The 27,906-nt window shown below is 35.6% G+C and overlaps 1 protein-coding gene across 7 annotated transcripts in view; it reads right to left on the reverse strand.

The window, feature by feature from the left end:
- Positions 1-27,906, reverse strand: part of LOC118190083 (hexosaminidase D-like) — a 278,340-nt gene that overhangs the window by 216,242 nt on the left and 34,192 nt on the right. For 3 of the 7 annotated variants that reach the window (XM_085808050.1, XM_085808053.1, XM_085808049.1), the window contains exon 2: positions 18,501-18,529. The exons of the other annotated variants lie outside the window; for them this stretch is intronic. The gene's annotated coding sequence lies outside the window, so the exon portion shown is untranslated. The remainder of the gene's footprint in view (positions 1-18,500; positions 18,530-27,906) is intronic. 7 annotated transcript variants of the gene reach the window in all.

The following is a 27,906-nucleotide window of genomic DNA, read 5'->3' on the forward strand; positions in this document are numbered from 1 at the left end:
ATTTAATTATCTTATTAGTTTCTCAAGTGCTCATATAATGTCGTTTAAAAACATTGAATTATGCATTAGAAGGACGGGGTTCTAAGTTTTCTCTAAACCTACAAAACTTTGTACATGATATGGAAACCAAAATACAATATCAAAGAGTCAATGATAAACAGAAATTCTAAGATTTCAATGCATATAGCTAGTAGACTTTGATTTAATAGGAGAAACTTTTTTTCGCTGGAAATTAATAAATTATTAAATATGTTAAAACTTATTTTATACAAGATACTGCGATAAATGTAAATTTTATGAATTTAGAAAAGACTAACGTGTGTATTGACTAAAATTATAATACTCGGGTAAATAATCTTTATATGCATTAAAATCGCATAAAATTTGCATTTGTAATAAAATATAATTCCATTATAAAACTATGAATCTGGAGTTCTCCAACAACTTTAAGATTTCCAACTTATTTACTGCCTTAAAATTCTGCATTCCAAATTTATTTATTGCCATTGGTTTAAAATAAAACATTTATAACCGAATATGAGGAAAACGTTTTGAGGAATATTTTTTAGAAATTCTTTCTCGAAAATATCCTGAAATAGCTTTAAGTAATGGCCAAAAAGAATCAGAAAGCATTAGCTGTCTGAGAGAAATAATTTACGATGATGCAATATTCATTCCATTTCTATTCATTCTTCCCTTACAATCTGAAGATTTTGGCAGCATAAATTTAAGTTTTATTCTCCTAGAAATTCTCTCCAAAGCTAACTCGCTTCCTAAATGTTTTCTTAATGCTTCTGTAGATATGTTTCAAGATATGAACCGCAAATAAAAAACCAAGTCTTATTAACAAGAATAAAGCAGAAGCAGTGTATTAGACGTAATTGCGTGTCAATCTTTATTAGTGTATTAGACGTAATTGCGTGTCAATCTGTTTGCATAAGTACACACTGACATTTACAACTGCTTATATACATTACACTACACAAATATCATTACATTACAACATTTAAAAACACTACCATTAATTTTTAAAAACGTTCTTGCTTTTACATCTACTTGTTTGCTTTACATTTAAACATTATTACGTTTAGAACACTATTATTGCAATACACACTTATATTTACGCCTGCTTATGTACATTATGTCTAATATACTGCTTCACTGCATTAATTATTGCGTATCAATCTGATTGCCTGGGTACACACATTTATTACTGCTTATTATACATTACACATTGACATGTGCTTAGCATTTTTTGTGTTATTTACTGATATGGCTTACACGGACTAGTCCGCTGCGCATAGGTTCCTATGTTCTTGAGCTTATTCATTATTTTGACTATTTTTTAGTGAGGTGCCTCTGCTTTATAAGGTATTTGCAGAAGGTCTGCCTGTTTACCGTTGGGATTGGTATGTGTAGTCCCTCTGTTAATGGGCACTCCACCACATAGTGCTCTGGGGTGCCGCGTTCTCCGCAGCAACACTGTGCGGTGTTCGTGATGTTATGCCTGGCATAATAGGCCGGAAAAGGACCGTGTCCGGATATGTATCTTACCAGTTGCGGGTGCGTTACGAGACGATCTCGGTTCACGTATGACATGTGGTAGTGTGCTCTACGTCCCGTGGCGCCGTTGTCCCATTCTTCTTGCCACAGGGACGTTGCGGCAAGCATGAGACTTCTCTTAACATATGACTTCGGCCATGGGATTGTTATTTGCGCTTCATTTACATTTTTAGCTGCTTCTTTCGCCAATTTGTCAGCCAGCTCATTCCCGAAGTTTCCAACGTGAGCTTTAGTCCATTCTAATTTTATCTGCAGGTGCTGGTGTTCTCGTAGTGTCGATTGTATGGAGGCAATCGCTGGAGACTTATGTGCTGGATTTAGGATAGCATGTAGGAATGAGAGGCAGTCTGTGATGATAAAGGCATTGCATATTTCCTTCCTAGTTACGTAGAGCAGGGCCTGTGCGATCGCTGTGACATCGCCTTGAAAAACGCTATTATTTGCATGTAAATGACCTTTCCACGTGTGCTGTATGTTGTGCTGCTGTATAACAGCATACGCGCAGCCAACGTTCTTATCTAATTTCGATCCGTCTGTATACATTTCAATGGACCTGTTCGTCTTTGGTTCGTTGTTTTCCAAGTTCACATTAACTCCTATACATTGCATTTCTGGGTGGGTATCCAATAGATCATAATCCCGCTCTGGGTCTTCTGGTGAATAGATGACATCACCGAATGTTGCTATTTTGTGCAGCTGGATCACTAATTGCTGCGCTGCTTCTTGCTCTACGCTGATATGTAAAGGCATAGGAATGATCTGACGAATGTCAAAATCACATGAAAGGAAGAAGTTGAGATATGCAAATGATTAGTATTTCAGCGCATTTAGACGGCGCATGCGGGAAAAACGTCACCTGACGCACTGCATAAAAGAAAAATTGTGTAGTGGATTTCTCAATCAGAAAGTGCTTTGTAAGGTTGGAGTTTGCTCAGAATATCGTGTTATGCCTCGATTAAGAAGAGGAAATGCTTACCAGCAAGTTTCAAAATTCGATAGAGGCAGGATCGTTGCCTATCGAAAGTGCAGATTATCGTTCCGTGATATCGCCGGTCGCACTGATTCGCATGACATCCAACCACTGTCATGCGAATAAAGAATCAATGGATTGCTGAGAGTAATACGGAACGGCATGCAGGATCTCAACGCCCTCCCATTACTAACGCCAGAGATGGCAGACATATTGTGAGGTCAGCCAGCCCTGCAAAACCGTACGACCACATCACGGACCATTAGTCAGGAAATGGGCATGTTTTCAGCAAGCTCCGTATCAGCTCATAAGGTGCGTCGACGTTTGCAGCAGCATGGACTATCACCAGGGTGACCATTACTTCGGCTTCCCTTGACAATGCAGCATAAAGCGAGACGGCGATCCTGGTGCGCCAGATGACAAAGCTGGATACAGGAGTGGCACAATGACGCCTTTTTAAACGAGTCTCGGTTCTACCGGCCGGTTCTGATGGCCGTATACGTGTCTGGAGTGTCCGAGTAGACCGCACGTCGCCTACTTGCATTTGATATCGGCATAGGGACTCTGCACCTGGTGTGGTGGTTTGGGTAGCCATTGGGTACACGACACGCACATCTCTATTTCGGATCGCCCGTAATTTGAACGAATATGGGTACATTTCTGACATTTTACGTCCAGTGATTGTGCCCTATCTTCGAGGCCTGCCAAACGCTATGTTCCAACAAGATAATGCAAGAACACATGTTGCACGTCATATCCTGACCTTCCTTTACATACATGGTATTCGATTGTTGCTCTGTCCTGCGCGGTCTCTAGATCTGTCACCCACTGAAAACCTCTGATCACGGGTTGTAGAGAAACTGACCCGCCACTTCTCTCCAGCTAATACGGTTGGTGAAGTGAGGCATAGACTTGAAGCTGCATGGAATGAGTTGCCAATTTCTGTCATCCAGGCCCAGTTTAACTTCATGCCTAATGGGGTAAGGGCCGTTTTAGTTGCCAGAGATGGCAGTTGTTTCTACTAATTTCGCACCCCTGCAAACCTCCAAAATGCTTACAAATTTAATCATTTTGTTTTCATGCCATACTGTTTACAAGCAACAAATATCTTTTTTGCACTGCTTTCCTTCACAGTGTTGCAATTTTAATGGCCAGCAGTGTATTTATACAAGTTCTTCGGATGGATGGTAGGTTATTCAGTCAGCTTCAGTGAAGCAATCAATGGTCTACCTAATAATGAAAGATGACTGAAGCGGATTTTCTAATGGGAATTTTATTTTGAACATCAAAGCATAAGTAAAGAATTTTTGCAATCAGTTAATTATCTCCAGAACATATGGGCAGATTTTAATGAAATTAGGTACGGACATAGGTTGGTACAATACACAAACAAGTAATTCATACAATAGGTCATGGAACACGCACATCATCATGCGTAAGGCTTATTTGGCCCAGGATGCCCTGAAACAGAGTTTGCAAGATCGGAAAAAAATTAATATAGGGTATTAATTTTTTTCCGGTCTTGCAACCTTTGTTTCGGAAAACCTCTGTTTCGGAAAAAAAATTAATATGAATTTCTCAAAATATGACTTCATACTGGAAATGAGGCACCTTACGAGTCTGTGGTCGTCGCTCCTACTGTAGCAGCACTGTTTTCAGCTTGGAAAGGGGGATGCAAATTGCAGTTGCCGTAAAAAGTATTTGAGACACTTTACATGGTTTAAGGTCTGGAGATCTGGTTGACGAACTCATTCGGTTAATATCCTCAGTTTCAATTAAATCAACCGTCATATTAGCCCTATGTGGACGAAAGTTGCAATCTATAAAAATTAACTCAGGGTAAATTAGGGTAAAATTAACTTTTGGAAAGGCAAATGTTCTCTAAGATCTCATCCGTTTCCAAGATCACCTGCTATTTCAATCTGCGGATTTTTGGGCACAAAAGAACCTGTTTAGCATTGTGCAGAAAACATCAGTTTTGGACCTAGTATGAGTATGGTATCATTTCCTTCACAAATCAAATCCGAGTTAATCTAACCACTGATTCTCATCTGGAGCGAACCAAGGATTTACTAATATTTTCCAATATCTGAGAAAGGGACCAGTACGGCATCGGAGCTTTGATGGCAGACATAATACGTTGGACGGGCACACAGTCCTTCATGTCTTTAGCAGTGGCATTGTGACTGTTGCAAGGCATATAGAAGAGATCTTAGAACTTTATGTTCACCTTTTTTTACATGGATGCAATTAGCTCTCAGGTCAGCTCAGTGGAAGACAATGCTCGTCTGAATAGGATCAATCTAGTGGATGATTTTCTGGAAATTAAGGACATTAACCGAATGCGTTGACCAGCATGATCTCCAGACATAAATAATGTGCGTCTGCGATTCCTTGAAAGAGCTAATGCAGCTCGCATTTCCCTTCCAGAGCCTGAAGAGCATTCCGAAGCAAACCGCCCCAGGGATTCAAACTACCTAACTTTCAATATGAAGTCACATTATGAGAATCGTAAAATTATTAAAGGAATCATGCCCCCATTAGCCTCCGTTTTTGTTCGATCTTGCAACTGTTTTAAATCTTCCTGAGCAGATGACCCTTGCGCACGATCATGCGCGTACACCATAATTGCTGCACAATATATATTTTGTATTATATCAACCAATGCCCATACTAAATTTCAGTGAAACTGTCATAAGCTCTAGAGGTAATCGTCCAAATGTGAAAATTCTTTTGATATTGAACCCAAAAGTATTTGCGGGGCCAGCGGCGCAAATGTAAAACCATTGAACACCGATACTTTGATCTGGGTTCATAGGCGTTTTCGTCGTTTTCCCATGTGTAACGTAAATTACCATCCATTTTCCTAAAATGTTCTCCATGCAGCCACCGATTCTCTTCGGCAGATAGCCCTCGTCTGCATTGTTATAATCTAAATAATTTATTTTTGTCATCTGAAATCGAATCTAAGTTGTAACGACTAGCGTTTCTCATATTTACGTTTTTAATCACTCGCATGCCTATTATATTCCATAGCGCAAAACGCAATTAAGAGTTTACGAGATAAGAAAAGCTTACTACAGTTATTTCGCATATGTTAAACGGAAATAGCAAATACACTGAAAAGGTTCTCTAAACGCTAGCCAATACCAAGAAGCTATGCCTTTTACACGGATAACAGCGACAATACGCCTGAGAGCGGATTCGACCAGATACTGAAAGGGAGAAGGAGTAATTGTGTTCCAACAGTCCTGCAGTTTCTTCCAAAAATTCGCCACAGGGCATGATCGTGAGTTCAGAGATTGAAGAGATCATTGCAGCTTGTCCCACAAATGCTGGAGGGAATTCTTTCCTCACTGCTATGTTCGTTGAACCGCTATTATACAGCTTATCCCATTGAAAGAACGTAACATTTTATGTGAGTAATAAGCTCGTGTGAATGGATGTAGATGATCGCCCAGAAGTTCAACGTAACCCGAAATCATCAGAGCTTCATACAGACTGATGAGAGAACGCAGTGAGGGCCACGTAAAGATGCTTCAGGAAGTAAGATCACCGCCACAAACCTAAGCAATGGCTATCTGACACGAGAGATGCAGTGCTTCACGCTCTTTATGCCATATACGAATTTTTCCATCTGTCTGCAGCAACTGGAAGTTTGACTCATTACAACAAATGTCATCCAGTCTTCTACCCTCCGGAGGCAGTGTGACAGTAATCGATGTCTTCCATTTAGCAGTGGAACTCAAGATGGCCGTTGGCCTGTTATAATGTAGCTGCGCCGATGGCCTACGAACGATGTTTGAATAGACGCTGGAAGAAACATTAAAATGCGTAGTGTAGTAATCTGATGCAAAGTTGCTATTCTTGCCACCTATACGATACGATAGTCTCCAAGAATTTCGTGCATCAGTCGCTAGCTTATAGCCACGTTTTGTACGATTCACACCAGTTCCTGCACTTTTAAAATACTGGTTATACACTGAAGTGACAAAAGTCATGGGATAGCAATAATGCAAATATACAGATGGCAGTAGTATCGCATAGAAAATGTATAAATGCGAAGTGCTTTGGCAGGGCTTTTATTTGTGTTCAAGTTATTCATGTGAAGAGGATTTGATGTGATTATGGCCGCACGACGAGTATTAACAGACTTTGAACGCGGAATGGTAGTTGGAGCTAGACACATGGGTCATTCCATTTCGGATATATCGTTAGGGAATTCAACATTCAGACATCCACAGTGTCAGGAGTGTGCCGAGAGTATCTAATTTCAGGCAGAACATCCCACCATGGACAGCGCAGTGGCCGACCACCTGCACTTAACGACCGACACCAGTGACGTCTGCGTAGAGTTGTCAATGTTCACAGACAAGCAACACTGCGTCAAATAACCGCATAAATCAATGTGGGACGTACGAGGGACGTGTCCGATAGGACAGTGCAGAGAAATTTGTCTTCCTTGGGCTATGCCAGCAGAAGACCGCCTCGAGTGCCTTTACTGACAGCACGACATCGCCTGCAGAGACTCTCGTGGGCATATCGGTTGGTCCCTAAACGAATGGAAAACCGTGGCTTGATCAGATGAGTCACGATTTCAGTTGGTAAGAGCTGATGGTAGGGTTGGAGTGTGGCGCAGACCCCACGAAGCCATGGACCCAAGTTGTTGTCAACAAGGCACTGTTCAAGCTGGTGGTGGTTCCATAATGGTCTGGGCTGTTTTTACATGGCATGGACTCGGTCCTCTGGTGCAACTGAACCGATCATTGACTGGAAATGGATACTTTCATCTACTTGGAGATCACTTACAGCCATTCATGGACTTCACGTACTCAAACAACGATGAGATTTTTATGGATGACAATGCGCCATGTCACCGGGCCACAATTGTTCGCGATTGGTTAGAAGAACATTCTGGACAATTCCAGCGAATAATCTGGCCACCTAGATCGCCCGACATGAATCCCATCGAACATTTATGGGACATCATCGAGAGGTCAGTTCGTGCTCAAAACCCTGCACCGTCAACACTTTCACAATTATGGACGTCTATAGAGGGAGCATGGCTCAATATTCCTGCAGGGGACTTCCAACGACTTGTTGAGTCCATGCCACGTCGAGTTGCTGCACTTCGCCGGGCAAAAGGAGGACCTACAAAATATTAGGAGGAATTCCATGACTTTTGTCACTTCAGTGTACTCTTGTGCTACAGCTCTCTCATGTGTTATCTTAAAGTGAATGCTAAGAAAAGGTACAAACAGTACATTCGAGAAGGAAGCTTTAACATGTATTTGATTGTGTATGTTTAGTTAATTGGCAACAATAAATAGCGTACTGTTAATTTTAAAAATAATTTTGATAGCTGATTAAGTCCTGCAAAGATTAGAGCTGTCTGCTTAGCCAAGATTCTCTGCATCGAAGATTTTTTAATAAGAATTTGTATTTTCTTTATTTAAGGGATACCACGAACATCCATGCAATCAGGCCATGAATTCCAAATTGAATTCTGGTCGAAAATAAGCTGAAGATATAGAAAACTATCATTAGTGAGCCATGGCAAATTGAAAAATATTTGCTTCAAAGGACATCCGCATACTCTTTTCTTTCTAACTTCCAAATAATTCATTCTCTTTCAAATGATATAAAAAACTTGCATTTTATGAAAGTAGTATTTTGATAAATATGCAAAGAGGGCAAAACAGAAAAATGTCAAGAAGAGTCCAAAATTTTGTGCGCCATGCAGTGCTACTGATAAAGCTTACAAAACATAGGAGCATATCCTAACTGAAAGTTAATCTACATATTTTGGGAATTTGTTTCATTATAAATTTTACAGTCAACAAGAGCTGTTACGACCTCTAATTGAAATCTACATCTCCATATAAAAGTAATGAATCAACCAAAAAATAGAGAATCGAATTAGTGAAATAAACGCAAAGCATGCAGCTAAAATGAACCATGTCATGCAAAAGTATAATTGAGAACTTCCTTGCTCAACTTGTCATGTATGGAACTGCTTTCTTGAATATGAATGAACATTTGGTTCCACAATTTGGTTAATGGGATTCTACATGCTACAGGAAAGAAAACTCTAAGAGCAGGAAAGAAAATAAAAATTCCAAGAAAATTTGGTATTAAAAGGAGGACATTTTTCCTACTTATATTGAATATATCTGAGACTCAACATTTCTACAGAGAGTTATTTAACAATATTTTGGGGAAATAATTTTCTATTCTTATCAAAATTCATTGCCACGATTTCTTAATTATATGGAGGTCAACTTTTTTCATTATGGTAAAAGTTCCTGAAAATATTCTTTTAAACAGGTATGCCTTTAGCGAGGACTAGCTTGGCAGGTGTTTCACTGTGCATATTTGTACACGCATGTGAAAGAATTTTGAGAGAAAATGCTTTTAGAATAGTCACGATCAAATTCTTTGCCATAAACTGAAGATTTTTCCATATTCCTTATAGAAAAGATGTTCACAAACTAAAAGGTTTATTTAAGAAAGCAAAGAACATAGTAAGGAACATATTCATAAAAAATGTTTTAAATTATGTTCTCTGTCATTCACTGTTATATAGTGAGTGAAAGAATATTTAAATTGGTAGTGAAAATAAAATATCAAATTTTCGAAACTTGATTACAATTGAGTTACAGAATGTATTGGCTTTTATTTTAGTATAATTTAATCTGTTCTAGACCGCGAAAAATAAAATTGAACAGTTTGGTAAAAAAAAGCTAAAAATAATATTTTCACAAAAAAATTAAACACAAAATATATTGTAAGAAAACAATGGCCTTCTTCATGCGTCTTACAGATGTTTTTATGCATAAATTTCTTCTTTCGCTTTTAAAATCAGAATGCTAATAAAGAGGAAATTTCTTGAAAGGTAAAAACATTTTACCCCTATAAATCTTATCAAAATATAGTATAAGAAGAAAGCATAAAAACCTACCTCATCATTATTCTTTTTCGTATTGCAACGTTAAAGTAATTCTAGACAATCTATTTATGAAAATGTGAGAAGGTAATTCTTCTGAGAGAAGGAGGAAATATGGTATAAAGAACAAAGAGCAAGAATTCATATTCTGAAAAGATTTTAAGTAAAATAAAATTTCATTTTACCGACAGAAAGATGCAGATAACGTTAAGATTAATGCATAACTGATAAAATAATACCTTAGGGTACGCATTTACTACAGAAAGATGTTTTTAGTTTAAAGTAAAACAGTTAAACGGAACTTATTTTCTTCAAAAACTTTCAATTTTATTTAGAGATAGTCATGTTCTTGCTTTAAGAATTTTAAAGAAACAGTCAGCTTCAAAAGTATTCATATAGTAGTAAGGGAAAGGTAAAAAAACTTTGTTATTTGCGAGGAAAATAATATAACGAGTATTTAATATTATTTTCATGTACTGTAAGTATTACACAGTGAAGTAAAATTTTTTTTAAAAAATTTATTTTTACTGAACGCATCAAAAATAGTCATGCACTAGATTCAAAAGAATTAATTACGCATATTTTATATGTGTAATTAATAGAAATTGTAGAAATGATTTTTTTCCATTTCTCTTGTAAAGCTTATTAGGAATTCGAGGAATTTTGTATTTTCTTGCAAATGTGCCCATACATGTTCTATAATATTTAGGTCTGCTTACTGAAGAGGTGTAATATTAATTGCCTGCAAACTTTATACAAAAGCCACAGCCCTGATATCCAAAGCAGTGTGCTTCGGATCGTTATTGTGCTGAAATACAAAATCACTTACAAATCCAAATTTTGAGCACTCTAAGATTTTTTAAGTACCTCTGCGTATTGAAATATATTCATTTTTCCATTGATAAATGTTAATCTGCCAACTCCATAAGCAAACATACACCCCTTCAAACAATTGTACTGCCATCATCATATTTTCCTGTGGCTTGTAAGTTTAAGTGCTGTTCCTGACTAACGCCATATTTTAAAATTCACATCAGGTTCAAACATTTTAATTTAGTTTCATCAAAAAACATAACATTATTTCAAAATTCCAAAAAAGTCGAGTTTGACGTTTTTTTTCAAAATTTAGACTTTTCTTTGCACTGAAAGCAGACATATATAACTTTTTCTGAATAGATCGCCCACGAAAGTCTTGTTCATTTAATACCCTGCTCACTTCTGTGCAAGAAAGGACTATCATTTTGCATATTTCAAGCAAAGCATTAAATTGTGGAAAAATTTCACTTTAGTTTCGTAAATCAAAATATACTCTAAAAAATAAAAATAACAAATATCAAATTCATTTCTTGAAAAATAAAAAAAATATTCCTAAATTTTTATTACTGTAATACTTTTGAAACTGACTATAATTCTCATAGTTCTCCGCGCAAATTTTGTATATTATATATTAATAATATTTTTTTGGATCAAAGCAACATTCTTGACTGCAAAGTAATAAAAACTTTTCATGTAATTGTTCTTATACTAGCGAGTCATGTTAAGTAAAGAAGTGAGTGTTGTCTGAGAAAAATATTAGAAAACTCAGAATATAGAAATGAACTAAATCCTATGCGTTATTATCTTGTTACTGGAAGTACGTTTGTGAAATTATATTTAATTATAATTCTGTTATTGTTCTGACCTTTCCTGGTGGAACTTTTTCCGTCCAAAAATAATTTAACGCAATAATATATTAGTACACACCGAATAAAATACATACATTTCAGAATTAAATGGATTTACAGTATTTTAAATTCAATGGTAATAAATTCAGGCGACGAAAATATGTTGGAAACACTGGTGTAAAATTCCATACGAACAGAGTTAAACAAATCATTTCATTTAGAAATGCAAAACATCCGTCGTGTTTTAAAGTCACTCAGTTTTGTAGTTCAAAGAATAACTGCAGATCGAGATTCTGAAGACAGCACCGGGCTTATAACTGCATAAAAATAATTACAGGAGACAATTTTTGTAAGAACTTCATTTTTAGTAACTGAGAAACTCACAACAGAAATTACATTTCTGCAAATTGCGAACAGAGATCGAAAATGGTTTGACCAAACAAAACTATGCGTTTAGAGAGATGCCCACATTGAAATATGTTTAATTTTTCTATAAACCGGACGTCGAACTAACGATGAATTTTGCCTAAATTTAAATTCCAAATCGAAGTGCTTTCTTTCGATAATGCTACAGTTCACTGATAAATTGCTTTCTAGGGGGACCATAATGGCTTCATTTACTATGGCAGTTTATATTACCATTATGATTTGGATACTTACAAGTTGGGAAACTGAAGTTAATTCTTTTCGATGTAATTAAAAATTAGCATAATTTCTACAAGTTACTGTACATTTCCTCAAAAGTTTTTACAAAAACCAACGAGACACGAAATTCATAGATATTTTCAGTAGAACAAAAGTCATTGTAACATTATAAGAGTATAGTGTTAGCTTTCTGTACTTCCTGTTAAAATTTTATTACGCATTAAACAAACTGCAGTGGTACATATAAAAAATAGTAATGTTATGATATTCAAGCTGAAGTTTAGCCCAGTCCAAGTAACAGAAAGTATTAACAACTCTGCTTTTAAAAAGCATTTTAAAATAGATTAGTGGGATACGACAAGAATGCCCGACTCCACGATGAAGCCAGTTAAAATGATTCATAAGTGCAATGCACTATCCTATATTCACCAGTTTTCCTCTCAAACGCTAGTAATAACGGTATTAATTACTCTGGTTTTAAAAAGCATTTCAAAATAGATTAATGGGATACGACAGGAATCTCAGACTCTACGATGAAGCCAGTTAAAATGATTCACAAGTGCAGTGCAGTATCTTATATTCATCAGTTTTCCTTTCAAACGCTACATAATTCTAGAGAATCTTATGGTAAATTTTTCGCAAATGCTTAGCGCACTATTCGGAAATGAGAAAGAAAACATAGTTAAACTTGAAATTCTATGTCGCATTTATTCTAAGTAATATTAAATCCCTGCAATCACCATTATCGTTCGAGCAGTTGCCTAATTGACAAAATTTCAGTTTTATTCGTTTATTTGGTTATGGTAAGCACGCGCTTGTTAGGAAGAGGAATATCTTCATGGAGGATTTTCTAAGTGAATCCATGATACACATTTAAAAATCCAACACGAAAATGCCTACATACCCTGCTCGTTCAAGTGGATTCGAACCCAGATCGAATTACCAGCGTTCAAAGACTAACACTCAGCCGCTGGTGGGGCTTTCTCAAGACAAGAGGAACCCATTTTGTATCCAGCTGGTAACAAAAATGTTATCACCTTTTTTATACGTTATTTTCAATAAAGCATTCAAGGAACATATTTTAAGATGTAGCATAAAAGTAATGAAATACAAAAACTTGGAAAAAAATTTTATTTTGCTTCAAGTTTCAAACTGTACTTTTCTAAAATATACAAATACCTATAAAATTAAATTTAGACATCGCATTCGTCGAAAAAATGATGTTTCATTACAATTTAAATATTTTTTGGAGCACCTTTTCTTTAAAATTTATGGGAAAAGAGTACATTTATAAAAGTCTCTAGATCGTTCTAATGTTAAATATGACCACACTTTTCATCCTTAGAATTTATATTTTACGAAAGAATATTATAAATTTTAAAAGTTGTGATAAACAATTTAAATCAATGTTCCTGACACTAGTTATTTTTCATTTTCAAAGCTTTTAAGCATCTGCCGTCATTCACAACGTGATGTAATATAAAATAATTTAGAACAAAGTAATTGGAGCACAAGGCTGTGCTTTCTGCTGTTCAGCAAAATTTCTGCTGTTAAAAATCAATAACATCTTACAAAATGAATGAATAATGAATCGATGAATATGGTGAGAAAGTTTAGTAAATATTTTCGGAAATTTATTTACAATAGCAAATAAAAAATTAAAGAAAGATTGCTTGATAATTTTTTTTTATCTTTTCAAACCCGTAGTAGTTAAATACAAAGAATAAAATGCATTAAAACTTTCCTTTAAAAAAAATAATTAATCGTGCCGCTTCAGCGCGAAAGTCTGTTTTAAGTTATTCAGACTTAATTTTTCCGCCCAATTTTCAGTAATCATTTTTTAATCCCAGTATTTACATCCATTGGTTCCCTTGATCTCCGAAAATCATTTATTTTTAATATCATGTAGCGTTTAACTTGAGAGAATTCAGATTACATCACTGAGAAAAATTTCCTCATCTGGTATTCTGCATTTCCCTCCTAAAAAATATAAAATGTTTTTCTAGTTTAGTTTGTTTTAAAATTATGTGAAAGCACAAAAGGTTTATCCGCCTAAAGATATTCATGTTTTTGAGCTGGACTTTCTGAGAAAAACTGGCTCCTATTTAGGTTACACATGGGAAAAATCCAATGTAGAAGATGGGACACAATTAAAAGAGAAAATTTTAATAATCTTCCTAAAAAACCAAACTATGTCTATTCATTATAAAACTCGAAACCCAACAAATTAGACCACCTCCAAAAAACACAGATTTCTTCTCAAAATTCTTGTTATGCATAAACTGACCCAGCACTGAGCTAGCTATCTGATTAATTGTGGCTAAGAACACTGAGGCTATTCATGTAAAGCTAAATCTGCCTTCACAGAAACACTTTATGTGAAACTAACTCGTAATATAAGCACGAAGAAAACTGCAACCTTCACACAAACAATTTTGCAGCTACCGGGAAACTGATTCCAGGCGAATTAACTCTTTCGTTATTATCAACACCACTCAAACACTTGTTGTCTATTCCTGTATATCAGAATGCATTTCTAAGTTGGTAAAAAATATTTTTCCTTTTATTTTAATGCGTAAACGGTAGCATGAATGCGTTTCATATGTTATCAAGTTATTAAATAATGTTATTCCCAACATTTGTACTCAAAAATATGTTTCAAATCCCTTAGTTATGTCATAATAAAACTTTGCATTAACTGAAACAGCGCAATGAATTGCAGAAACCTCCTGAGAAAGAAAACAATCTTCCTGAAAAGAAATATGCAATTCTTGCAATTCTTTGTTAGCTTTAAACACTATTAATGGAAAGCGGGAGAATTTTTTTTTTTTTTTTTTTTTTTTTTTTTTTTTTTTTTTTTTGAGTGGAAGAGGACCCGGTAAGGTGGCAAGTGTCCGCAGTACAAACGCAGCACCACGGAGGACAATTCCGAAGCCGAAGGTCTTTCACCTATCACCAACCTATTCGAGAGGACGTTCGGCTCGCCATATATTTTGGGTGCTGTTGCCTGCATTTACAAACATCCATGCGTTCTCATGGATTCGAACTCGGGTCCTTCGGTATGGCAGTCAGTAACCACTATACCGTCTGGGCGGCTTTTAAAAGGTCTGATTTGCATTATTGAGAAAAATCCTGAATCGGTGACATCTTAAAATCTTTATGCCGAGATGAATTTCGTATTAAGTAAGGAACCCCAGTAATGAGCCAAAGAAGCTTCTGCAGTGTCTGCAGAATTCTAGTGTTACTTGTAAAAGCATTCACCCAGGCCGAGGATGCGTATGTGATGAAAAGGCTTGTAATTGCAGTAAAAATATATTGTTTTCACTTTAGTTCCAATTAAGTATCTTGGCACAAAAGTGGTTTAAATTTGAGGACGACACAGTACTCTTTAACTTAATACCTGTGTGCCAGGTGAAGCTACGATTTAATGTAGCTCTAAGTAGTACTTTGTATTATTCACTATTAGAATACACTTGTCAGATAAATTGCAGCCTACTTGCGAACATGGGAGAAAACCTCATGAAACCAATCCATTTAAACGTAGGGAAAGAAAATCCAGGATAATAAGAATTACCTCTCTTTCAGTTTATTAAACATTAAAATGAGCAGAGTTACACAATATTATATGTAACGATATCTAGCAGAATCTTGTCAGTTCATACAAATGACCAGCAAAGAACTGAACACCAGTTCATTGCGACAACCTGAATAAAATATAAACTTTCGAAGTAACTTTCAGTTTTTGGATGTTTGTAAGTATTAAATCACTGACTTTTTAGAAATTGAAATTATTCTTTTTATTAAAAAACCTGAACTGCATATTTATGAAATTCAAATAACTAATATTTAAAATGCTGTTACATTAATAATTTTATACAGAATGGTTTCTCAAAATTTGAAATTAATCGGAAGAGTAGTTTCGGAGATTCAGTAAATGCGAAGCCAAAAACTTTTTCCAGAAAAAAGGGTTGAAAAAAAAGTAAATGCTAACTTAAAGCTTTCATAGCTTACTAAACGGAACATTTTTCAGCGCTTTAGCTTATCTTGTTATTGTATTTTCAGAAATGGCTTCACAATTTCTACATATATGAAACTAAGATAATAGGAAAGGAAAGTATATTCGGGTATTTTGAAACTGTCACGAAGTCTTCAACTACTATCACACAGCTTCCAAAAATCAATTGACGAGGGCTGAAACGGAGATCTCTCATAAAAGGGAGGCTGGACTTTTTTATTACAATATTAGCCTATACCACGTATGATAAACATCAAATACGAGTAAATGTAAGTAATGGATCATTTCCCTCAGCCATGTTTACGTCAAGATGAAACAAACATATACTGCGTCATCTGAAGAACCGCTATATATGAACTACGAGAAGTAGAATAAGCACGTAATATTTATTTTGAAAGACAAATATTTCAAAAAAAAGGAGGGGGAATAAACTGATTCGAACATATTAATATTTTACACCACAAGCTTAAATTCCCGAAATTACTAACATATCTCTAAAACCAATTAAAGAATAATTGTTTATTAATGTTAGAAAGAGTTGTTTCTCTCTTTTAAAACGACTAAGCGGACTACTTTTCGAATGAAGTGCATGACTATGAATGCAGTGTTTGTGTAGTGTAGAATGTTGTGTAGACTTCGAATGAAGTAGACTAAAAGAGAAACACGCTAATGTGACAATCAAAATCGTAAAAACAACCTTGTATTTAGCGTAAGTATAATGAAACACTATAATATTTGCTGATAAGGACCACGTGTTATTGAGACTCCTTCTCCTTTATTTTCTTCTTTCTAGGTATTTCTTTCTCCTAATGAGGAGGGACCTTTAGCTGCCCTAGAAATCGATTGAGTGTTTCATTATACTTACGCTAAATACAAGGTTGTTTTTACGATTTTGATTCGAATGAAGTGTTTGACTATGAATGTAGTAGACAGAAGGAAAAAAGGAGTCAGTGCTTGATTGGTATGTGTGTTGGCAAACAAAAGTATAAAGTTTTACTGAGAAAACGCAAATTGTTACTATTCTAATTGTTATCTAATGCACTCTGCCACTGAAAATACACAAGTATGCATTAACCAAGTTAATATATCTAAATTTTAAAAAAAAATTTCCAGTGGCCGTTTATAGATGTTAGCCACTACTAACACCGGAAGCTGCGGTCTCTTTGCTATGGAGGCACCTAATAGATAGGATAACATTGCCTCCTATGCAGGGATAGACAAATTACATCCATCCCTGCTCCGAGATTCGAAACCGGCCGTTCGGTACGTCAGGCAGAATCACTAACTACTTCTCCGTCTGTGCGGTAATTTAAAAATATGCTGTCGAACTAATTTATTTCTTAAACAGTTAACTTAATATTGATTTGAAATATAAAATTTTATCAATAAATAGCTAATGTCCGGATGTAAATTAACTTTTTTGATAGTGTATTTTGATTTTACCAAATTTTAAGTTAATTTCTAAATCAACGCTGTAAACCTACATCATATGATAAACAAATGAGTTTAAAATTATTACCCGTTATACCTCTTTCAATGTGTATCATTGTTCCATAAGCCCTCCACCGTAAAATGCCAGTGAATAAATGATAGTTCGTGATTTACGATTTATTGGTCACTCACATGTGATAATAATGTGATGTCATACGCGAAAGGTCGAGGGAGAATTGATGACTCGGAATTTTTAGCAACTCAGTGGATGTGATTGAGTTCCTGGACTATAAATAGAGTGATACTTATGTAGCAGCATTTCAAATACGATGTTATGCTTCAGATCGTTATGTTTAAATAACAGATAATTAGATATTTTTTACATAAAGCAAGTTAAATTTCTTGCAAGTTGAATATTTTCCCTCGGAAAATTGCGTACTGTTTTTCCAAAATGAGTATTTTGTATACCACAAAAATATATTCAGTGATAGAGTTTTCAACGTGTTTTCTACATTTTAAGGAAATTCTGAAACTATAAATATTATATTAACTCAACCATCGCACGAAATGTAAAGGCAGAGAAAGGAAATCTTATTACATTGTGAATATTTTACAGCAGCCTTTCTTAGGCTGTAGTCTTTGAAGCCTGCCCTTCCGTTTCTCCTAGATTTCCAAACAATACAGAAAATAAAATTCATATTACGTGCATACAACCACACTGTAGCTAAATCTTAAAATTTGGAAATTACATATAGCAATCGCTTTATCTTTTTCATCCGAAACTAGCATTTTATAAATAAAAACTGAGTCATATAGAAACAATGTACTGAAATAGACTTAATGTATGCGCCGATGTGAGACTTAATCTCAGCCGCATACATACTAACATAGAATAACTGCGTAATAGTTAGCAGTCTCATCCAATTCCTTAATGTCAAATATTAACATGTATTTAATTTTTGACTAATGGGATGGAGATTATTCACACTATAATAGCCTTCAATTGTTAAAAACGAATATAAATTTCCATCTATTCACTTAATTACTTAATACTAACAGAAAATTAAATAAATTTTATTAGAAGCATATGTAGCACATGCTAAAAGAGTTACTTCCGAGGAAGAGAAGAGTAAGGTGGTATGCTGATCACTCTAATTTACAAAGTGGCCCTCATCTGAAAAACGTTTGAGAAATAAACGAAGGACTAATATAGATCCAACAGTAGTACATAGATTTCAAAATTAATGGGTAATACAGTAAACTTACTATTAACAGGGCCGGAAACCGTGCCGCACCTGAAAAAGACGTTAAGTTGCTTTATTGCGGAACGATGGAAATGTTGACATTGCAAAACAAAACTGCTTACGAAAAATGTAAAAAGGAAAAGGGCAATTCGTGGAATAACAGATATTATAAGATTTGGGAGTTAAATGTTCGTAATCTCGAATATACAAACATTGTTACATTATTCATTTACATTTTTCGATCGTATAAATAAATCAAGTACATAGCCATTAATCTTGTATTTCATACAGACTCCTGAAATACAAGAGTAATGTAAACGAAAAATAGTAACAAGTATATCTTTTCGATGGTGCTTAATTGACAGCAGCTGCTTTACCACTGCCTTTTCCATAGCTGTTGCTTCACACTTTTATAAAAAGTCTTCTCCCATTAGTTTTGGCTTTGATTGCTTCTTTGTTAAGTTTTTTTTTTTTTTCGAGCAGTCATATCATTCAAGAATTTTACTCTTTTGTTGCATTCTCAATTACTTAGATGGCTAAGATGACAGTCTGGAGATGATGCCTTGCACTGTGATATCATCGAAAGTTCTGTTATAAATATTCATTTTCTAACTTAACGTCATTTCTTAACTTAGTCTGTTGATTTCTAATATATTTATTCTTTTATTTATATTGAGTGTGTTCTTTCTACTTTGAGCACTGATTTAATTTACATAACTAAGTGAACTTATTCTCCAAATTAAAATATAACAGTACTTTTATTAATTATAATATCTTTTATTCTCCCTCTTTTTCATTTTTTTATTTTTTTGAAATTACCTTTGGATTAATGGTTTTTCTTTAACAGCTAACTCTCGAATTTCTGGGTCAAAGGAAGTTTTTAATGAAATGGAAATCATTTCTAGTAAAGTTGCCGTTTTTCTGCATTCTGTTTCATACTTGCTGTAAGCTTTTGTGTTACACTGTGGAATATGGGGAATTGTTGTTTGTGTTTTAAATAAAAAAATAAAGTATAGGAATTTTTAAATACGAAATGTTTAATGGTTTTCTAATAATTGCTTCTTAGAGCGCGTGTGTCAATTCAGGGTAGTAAACTTGCTTATTTTGCCTTTTTCAACTTAAAAGTATCTAACAGAACTAGGGGTATAAACCAAATTATTTAATAGTTAAGAAATGTTACTGATATTATTTAGGGTCATTTTGTGACACGTGACCAAATTTAATACTTTTTCAGATTACTGGAGATCAGATTTTCAGATTACTTAAATAGGATCCCACAGGAAGTAGACCCAAAGATGTGAAATTTCTTTCCATTCTTACCATATATAAAAAAGTACGAAGACTGTTGAAGCTCAATAAACTACTGAGTTTAAGTAACTTTCAAGGCCTTGATCAGTTTTCTATAAGTATTTCCAGCTGCTTTTACCCTCAGACTTCCTGATAATCACGGTAAGCTATTAATTTGATAGTTAAGTCTGGAAGCTTCACATTACAATTTTAAACTTAAGGGATTTTTACCATTAATAAATACTGCAAAATTTAAACATAAAATATTTTAAAATGCAACAAAAATCTGCGTAACTAAATAAATGTTTTCTTTGTTGTTAAGTAAAATTAAATCTTAGACGGAAAGATTTTCAATTTTAAAAACTCTGCCCTTTGTTTCTGCATTTTTTAAGTAAATTTTTTATAAACATAAAAAGTATCAAAATATTAAAAAACGCGTTATCTGAACTAAATTTTATTTGACTATTTCAGTCAATATATTACAATAAAATAAGTTACTAATACTTTATTATTACCACTAGATTCTGTTTCTTACGCAGACAATAGTGAACACAAGATGCAGAGTTACAAACTTCACACTCAGCATACACTGGTGTGCAAAAATTAAGGACGAAGTCGAAAAACTAACATATCAGCTGAACGAAGAGGCAGAAAGACCAATCAGGAGATTAAGTAAGGTGATGTACGGTAGCACATGCGCAGATATGCAGGTAGACGTAATGGGGGAGTGTCTAAGTAGTATAAAGCATGTTGTCGGTGTAAGATCAGTATTTTAAGCAAGATCCTGGAACGTATTATTTATCTCAGAATACAAGAAAACTTGGACTTTCTCGTTGATCACCAGCACGGTTTCCGGAAAGGACTTTCGACCACAACGCAGTTACTCAGGCTCACGGAGTTCATCGGCGCGGCTATGCACAACAGAATGAGTGTTGCTATCCTAATGCTAGACGTGGCAAAGGCTTTTGACCGTGTCTGGCATCCAGGGCTAATCTATAAGCTAATTCCTCTCGGTTTCCCCAGAAATCTGATACTCATTATCAAGTCCTTCCTTGAAAATAGAACTTGCACCGTTGGAGTTGGAAATGCAACTTCATGTGTCAAAAATATTTACGCAGGTATTCCTCAAGGGTCAATTTTAGGCCCGCTTTTTTACATCATCTATACCAACGATTTCCCATGCTTTTCCGAGGATACAAATGTTCTCGCAGCCAGCTACGCTGATGATACAGCGATAGCCACCAAGTCTCTAAACCCAGAGTACGCCTTGTCAAGAATTCAGGCCAAAATCCCTGCTATTGATGGGTGGTGCAGTCGCTGGAAAACGTGCATTCAGCCAGAAAAGTCCAAGATTCTACTCATTCGAAATCGCAGACAGAAGAAACGGGTCAGAACTGAGGTTAAACGTTTTGGAAAAATCCTCCCTACAGTTGATAAAGCTAATTACCTGGGAGTTACCCTTAACAAGAACTACAATTGGAAGAATCATATGCTTAGAGTAAGCGGAAAAGCACACGGGATCATTTTCAGGCTTTTCCCTCTCCTAAAGAATGAAAACCTCACCCTCAGACTGAAAAAGAGGATTTATGAAACTGTAATCCGACCCATTCTCACGTATGCTACCCCAGCCTGGGAAAACTACAAAGCAAACGAAATTAGCAAACTCCAAGTGCTTCAAAATAAGGTGCTAAGAATCATCACAAAAGCTCCTTACTATGTTCGGAATAGGACCCTCCACTCCGACTTGGAAATAGATACTATTCAGGACTACCTCAGCAGAATAAACAACTTTTTTAATAATATTATCAGTGTGAATCCCGCTAATTTCACGGACATTCTTATCTACGAAATCCTGGCTCAAGACAAAAACCTCCGCCCATTTGCCGATCACCTCTTGAGTTCAGAATTCTAAGTTCCAGTTTTCTGGTTTTCAAGCAGCATCGATCGGGGTCAGTTTCTGGGAGGGTGATCTCCCACGTGACTGGCTCCGACAAATGTACAGTTAGTATTCGGGCTATCCTGCCCAGGTCATCCGAAGTTTCTTTCTCCGGCCCCTGCTTGGCGGATTCCATCCAAGATGTAGCAGTACAGGAGAAAAGTGCTTCTTTTCTCTTTCTCTCTCTCCAGCACACTTCTACCTCCACGAGAGAAAATTTCTTTCAGGTTTCTACTCAGGAACTGGCAAGAGCAGGACTTTAATTTCCTGCTGAAAGCCAGTATAACCGCAAAGTTCCAAAGTTCCAAAGATCAGTATTTCTGGCAAAGAGATTGCACGCCGTATAGCAGTTAAAATCACACAGATTTGCTGCCTCAGCGACAAATGGCGAATAATCAATCTGTTAGACGACATCTGGATGGTTTTACCCGAGGTCGAATCATTGGGAAGTTGGAGGAAGGCCGCAGTGTGACAAGTGTGGCTGCAGAGTTCGGAATTGCTCACAGCATCGTTTCACGACTTTGGAGACAATTTCAAACTACAGGAACAGCTATCCGGGGGTTTAGTAGTGGTCGTCCAAGAGGAACCACACCCGCAGATGACCCGTATATTGCCTTACAGGCCAGAAGAAACAGGCGGCAGACAGCGGGAGAAATCCCTAGACACACGACACAGGCGACTGGACGACAGATATCGCGTTTTACCGTGGCCAGAAGACTGCACGGTGGTGGTCTGTTTGCACAACACCCTGTACGGTGTGTACCTCTAACGCCTGCCCATCGGAGAAGGCGTTCTCTGTGGTGCCGGGAACACCGGAATTGGAGAGAGAATGAATGGGGACGAGTACTCTTTACAGATGAGAGCAGATTTAGTCTGAGTAGCGATTCTCATCGCATACTCATCTGGAGAGAGCGGGGAAGCCGCAATCATCCTTCGAACATCATTGAAAGGGACAGGTATGGAGGTTTCGGTGTTCTCGTTTGGGAAGGCATCATGCTTGGTAGTCGCACAGACCTTCACATCTTCGACGCAGGTTCAGTCAACGGGACCCGTTATTGTAACGAGATTCTTCTTCCATATGTGCGTCTTTTTAGAGGCGCTATGGGCCGGCAGTTCCTTTTCATGGACGACAATGCACCATGTCATCGCACAGTAGCTGCCGAACAGCTCTTAGAGAGTGAGGATATTGAACGTATGGATTGGCCGGCACGATCTCCGGATCTCAATCCCATCGAGCATGTATGGGATTTTCTAGGCAGAGCTTGGCAGCTCGTACCTTACCACCAGTAACGATTCCGGAGCTTCGATTGGCGCTGCAAGACGAATGGGCAGCAATGCCTCAACAACTCATTGATACCCTCATTCTCAGCTCGGGCAGACGCTGTGAAACCTGCCTAGCAGTCAGGGGAGATCATATCCCCTATTAAAGACCGGATGTTTCTTGCTGGACACCCATCACAGGGATGTTTCGGCCTTCAGTCTCATTGCGCTCCATGCTACTTTCTCAATAAAGCTTCTTTTTATCCCTCTGATTTCTCTTTTAGTAAGTGTTGCTTACATTACTCATGTCCTTACGTATTGGGGATCTTACGGTATTAAATGTGTTGATTTGGAAAGCTTTTGTACAAAGTTATATTGAAAAAAACCGTCTCGTCCTTAATTTTTGCACACCAGTGTATTTATACGTTATTTGAAACGTAGTTCGTTCTTTTACTAATGGTATTAAATAACGCGTTTCGCGAAAAGTTATTAAAAAGTGTAGATTGTTAATTATATTATTCACTTAATTACGCTGATGTACAGTACACAAATATAAAAGGAAAATTACAGTTTTCCTGCCTTCTCGACGACAGGCAACAACTTTCTTTTGTATTTCTGAATTATTTATAACGAAGAGAATTTTAACCGCAAATAGAAATAATAAAGTAACTTAGATATGTTAAAAAATTTTTCTCGATAGAAAAAGTAACTAGCCATATTGTATTGTCAGTTATATTACAACTATCTGATTAACTGCACCCATAGATTACATAAGCTTTAATAAAGGCAAAACTTTTTTCTGCTAGTGGGATCGTTCATTCAAAAAATCATTTAAAATCAGTAGATAAAGCAAACAAATAGACTAAAAATATTTAAAATGAATGGATAATTCTTCTTTAGTAAATTAACATGTGGCTTCATAACGGCATCCTTATAAAAATAAATAATAAGGATAAAAATAAGTGGAGAACCCGTTGGAAACTATTAGTTTATTTTTGTAAAGCTATGAAAAACGTTAGGAATGTCTAAAATTTATTCACGCCTGATGACAGTAGGCAAGATGTAGATTCGTCACTGTATACCGGAAGCTAAACAAAAGAGCACTATAAAAAAGAATACTCAACGATTACTCAAGTTCAGAACTTTGAGGTCTATTGGGAGCTGTAGCTAACATATAGGAACCTTCAGCTCCCTATATAGAACTTCAGCTACCATACTTTTGGATGAAGACGCTCACATTACCTATCAACTAACATGTTAATATGTGTTTATTCTGCAAATAGTTTGACCCAGCTTTCCGGGACTAGAAAGGCGGGGCAAATTAAGAAAAAAGGTACTGTTGAACGGTAAAACTTTTTTTAAGTTTTTCACGTTTTTGTATGATAAGGCACCGTTATACAAGTTAGATTATTTTTTTATATAAAGCAAAGCATATGAGGGCTCTCTCCGACGAGCACAATGCCTTCGTGGATGACCTAATGGAAACTAGCTCATTCATGTTACACATGAGGAAAGCCATGAAACCCAGCCATACAGCCAGCCCATTCCACAGGAATTTAATCCTGTTCGAACTCCCAGTATTCAGCGACTTTTACTACTCAGCCACAGTACCGTAATATAGCTATGAAAGTTTTCCTCACTTACATTCAACAATGAGGAATTCATCAACTCCCTTATTCAGTAAACCTAGTTCAAGTACATTTTGTTGGCTTGTTTCGGGAACTGATGCAACTCAACACTTGTGTTACTCACATTATAATAACCAAGACGACATGCAAATTGCCGTTCAGTAACGGTTTCAGATCTACAACGGAACATTTTCTGCAGCTGATATTCAACAGCTAACTGATCGAAGTGCAAGTACGTTAAAGTGAAGTGAAACTACATATAGGGCAATGATTCATTTTGGATATCGTACTGTTGTTAGGCTTAAAACTTACTGAATGCTCCTCGAGAGTCAACAATCCTAAATCGCAAGTATGCTTTCCGAAAAGTGATAATAAAATTTAATATTCGGAGAGTTGGTTCTGCGAAATGAATTTAAAAACTAAATTAAGCCACGGATAACTTGAAAACAAAACAACAGCTTATAATAAAACTGAAACTCAGTCAAGAAAAATTAAGTTAGCTCATAATCCATCTGCATTAATGAATAACTCATATTTAAAAGCAATTGGATTTTTGTGTTTCACTTTACTTCATAAATGTTTCTTCTGTAATAAGCAGATTAAAATCCTTTTCTAACCAGTAATGGAACTTCATTATGACAAACTTGTGAAAAATATCCCCTTCGAAGCTTTGGAAATTTCTAACAATTCATTTATATTATCACTTATATTACTCGTATATGGGGGAAGAACAAATCTATGCAATGAACCAGTACCAAGTAGACACCTAAAAACTGCTAGTTTGGATAGATTTTCAGTCAATCATGTGTGGGCCCCATTCTGAATGACTTCATTGTTATGTTCATTGGAAACAAAATCTGAGGGTTCACTCTGAGCCTGAGTTTCTTACCTTAAATGTAAAGCAACAGCTAGGGCAGCCTCTGTAACAACTAAAACAATTTGTATTTATGGATAAACAAAAGCACTGTAGAGTTCTGAAAACGTACAATTTAAATAATATGCAATTAAAGCCTAAACTTCTTTAATTAATATGTGTCAGAATACACAGCATCAACTACGCAACGTTTTAAAATTTCAATCGTTTCGATTGAAATATAAATTTACACATCCTTGAAATGAAGTTTACTTCCATTGTAAAGAGCGAGAAGTTTTAGTTGAACACAACACATGGGAAATTGCAGTTGCTCTAATCCCTTAAGGGAGTAGCTTTGAGTACTGAACCGATTAGAGAGCAATATTTATCACATTTTATAGAAGCTGTGAATTACGGCAGTATTAATTACGCTTACGCTATGCATTAATGCCTCGATGTTAAGAGCAATTTATGGCGGATATTGTTCTCGTTGAAGCTATTTGTAATAACGAATTATAGTTTCAACGGTTTGACGGATGGCTGTTTATCTGCAAGTTACGAAGTGGGTAATGGTCCATTATGTCTGTTTGAGGAACAGATAATCATCTGCTTGATACATATATATTTCTCAAGCTCTCCAGTAAGGAAGATTAAGAAAACTCTGTTCTTTGTTTACTATATAGAATAAATTTAAACTTGTTTTACGGAATGAAGGGATATTTATTATGAAATCTGAACTACAGTTTTCATTTTAAAGATAATAAGTAAAATCGCTACAAAGTACGTTCGTCATATATGTATTAAGTTTAGTGAAGTAATATTTGCTTATAAATTCCGTTCTTATTTATAACGATTAAAAATTTATATAGAGAGATAGATGGATAGATATAACTCATTATTCTTTGCTTTTTTTTAATTCTTGCTTGATCTCCGAAATCAGTAACTTGCAGCAAGAAAATTATAAATTTCACTAAAGTTCTGAAGTGATTAACTCAATATAATCAAAACGTGAATAAACTTCCAATACCACTTAAAGGTGATCATTTAAAAATTCTACAATTTTAGCGCCAAAGTGCGCATTACAGGTCAGGAACACGTAAAACAAAAAGTTCAAAACGCACTTATGTAGGCGACAGTCGTTTTAAAATCATAAGCTTAAAATCATCAAGCCCTGAAATCTCGGTAATTTCGTATGAGCCAGAAATTCGAATCATACATCTGTGAACTTTTAAATACTTAAAATGTTTACTCGCATCACATAGAAATATTGCCCTACTATTTATGGCATTAATCTTTTAGAATATCAAACAAACTGTGCTGCGTAAACCCGGTGAACATTTCTGTGTTTTCCTTTCTATCCCTCATCTTAATTTTTTTTATAAGATTAAAACAACTGGTTCTCCTTTATTCTTATTTCCGTATTTAAATCAGTCGCAATAAATTTTGTTCCTATTTACTTTAATTTATTTCTTACTACCTTTCTCAAATTAAAAAAGAAAAATTATAGTATTTTGAGATTTTATTCCCTCACTTCTTTGGAATTGCCAGCCAGGCAGGAAAGTGGTTAGTGACACTGACTGCCATACCAAACTGCCCGGTTTTGAAACCCGGAGAAGGCATGGATGCAGATTGTGTACCCTCACAGGAGGTAACAGTGGCCGCCTATTAGGTGGCACCATAATAAAATGACCACCACATCTCTCCTTAGTAGTAGCCAAAGCCTAAAATGCCTAATGCCCACTATAGAAAAACACTTCTTGATAATTTTACCATTTACATATGCTGCGAACCTTTCACTTTGATTTTTGTCATTTGTTTCTACGCCATTTTTGCTGATTCTTTACTGGTATAGATAATTCTCTGCATTTTCATCTTCTAAATAAATAATTATAAATTAGTATTATAATCATAGTTTATTTCACATTTTCAAAAGTTTAGTGATTGCAGATCTGAATGAATATTAAACGTTTATATGAAAAATTACGGTTGGTGTGGTCTTATACCCAAGTGATTATTTTAAAGAAAGTAGGACTTCCTAAGAGCACATTCAAAGAAATCTGGTGCATTAGTTAAAAGAGCGAACATTTTACTTTTGTGCATAAAGGATAGTTACAACCATTTTTGAGCACGTAAAGATACCTCATTCAATACTTAATAAGCCATTCTACCATAACAAAAACCTTATAAACAATTCAAGATCATTAATACGAACTTTTTTTTTGTATTTTAAAGAATATTGAATTATTTAGTATCAAGGTTTGTTAAGGATGTGTTTGTATTAATAACTGAACATTCATTACAGAGTAGTGGATCATTAAATGTTATATTAATGTTGTTAAGACAGCACGTTTTTCATTAAAAAAAAAAGAAATCTCGAGGATACGTAAGAAGTTTTTTCCTTTTCATCAATTCAATCAAGTCAAATTGCCTTAAATATTTCTTTCAAATGGAAGGCTCTTAAGTT

The sequence above is a fragment of the Stegodyphus dumicola genome, chromosome X1 (genome assembly GCF_044657685.1).
Source record: "Stegodyphus dumicola isolate Sdum_Otavi_A_Nest chromosome X1, ASM4465768v1".
In the NCBI taxonomy this organism is placed as follows: Eukaryota; Metazoa; Arthropoda; class Arachnida; order Araneae; family Eresidae; genus Stegodyphus; species Stegodyphus dumicola.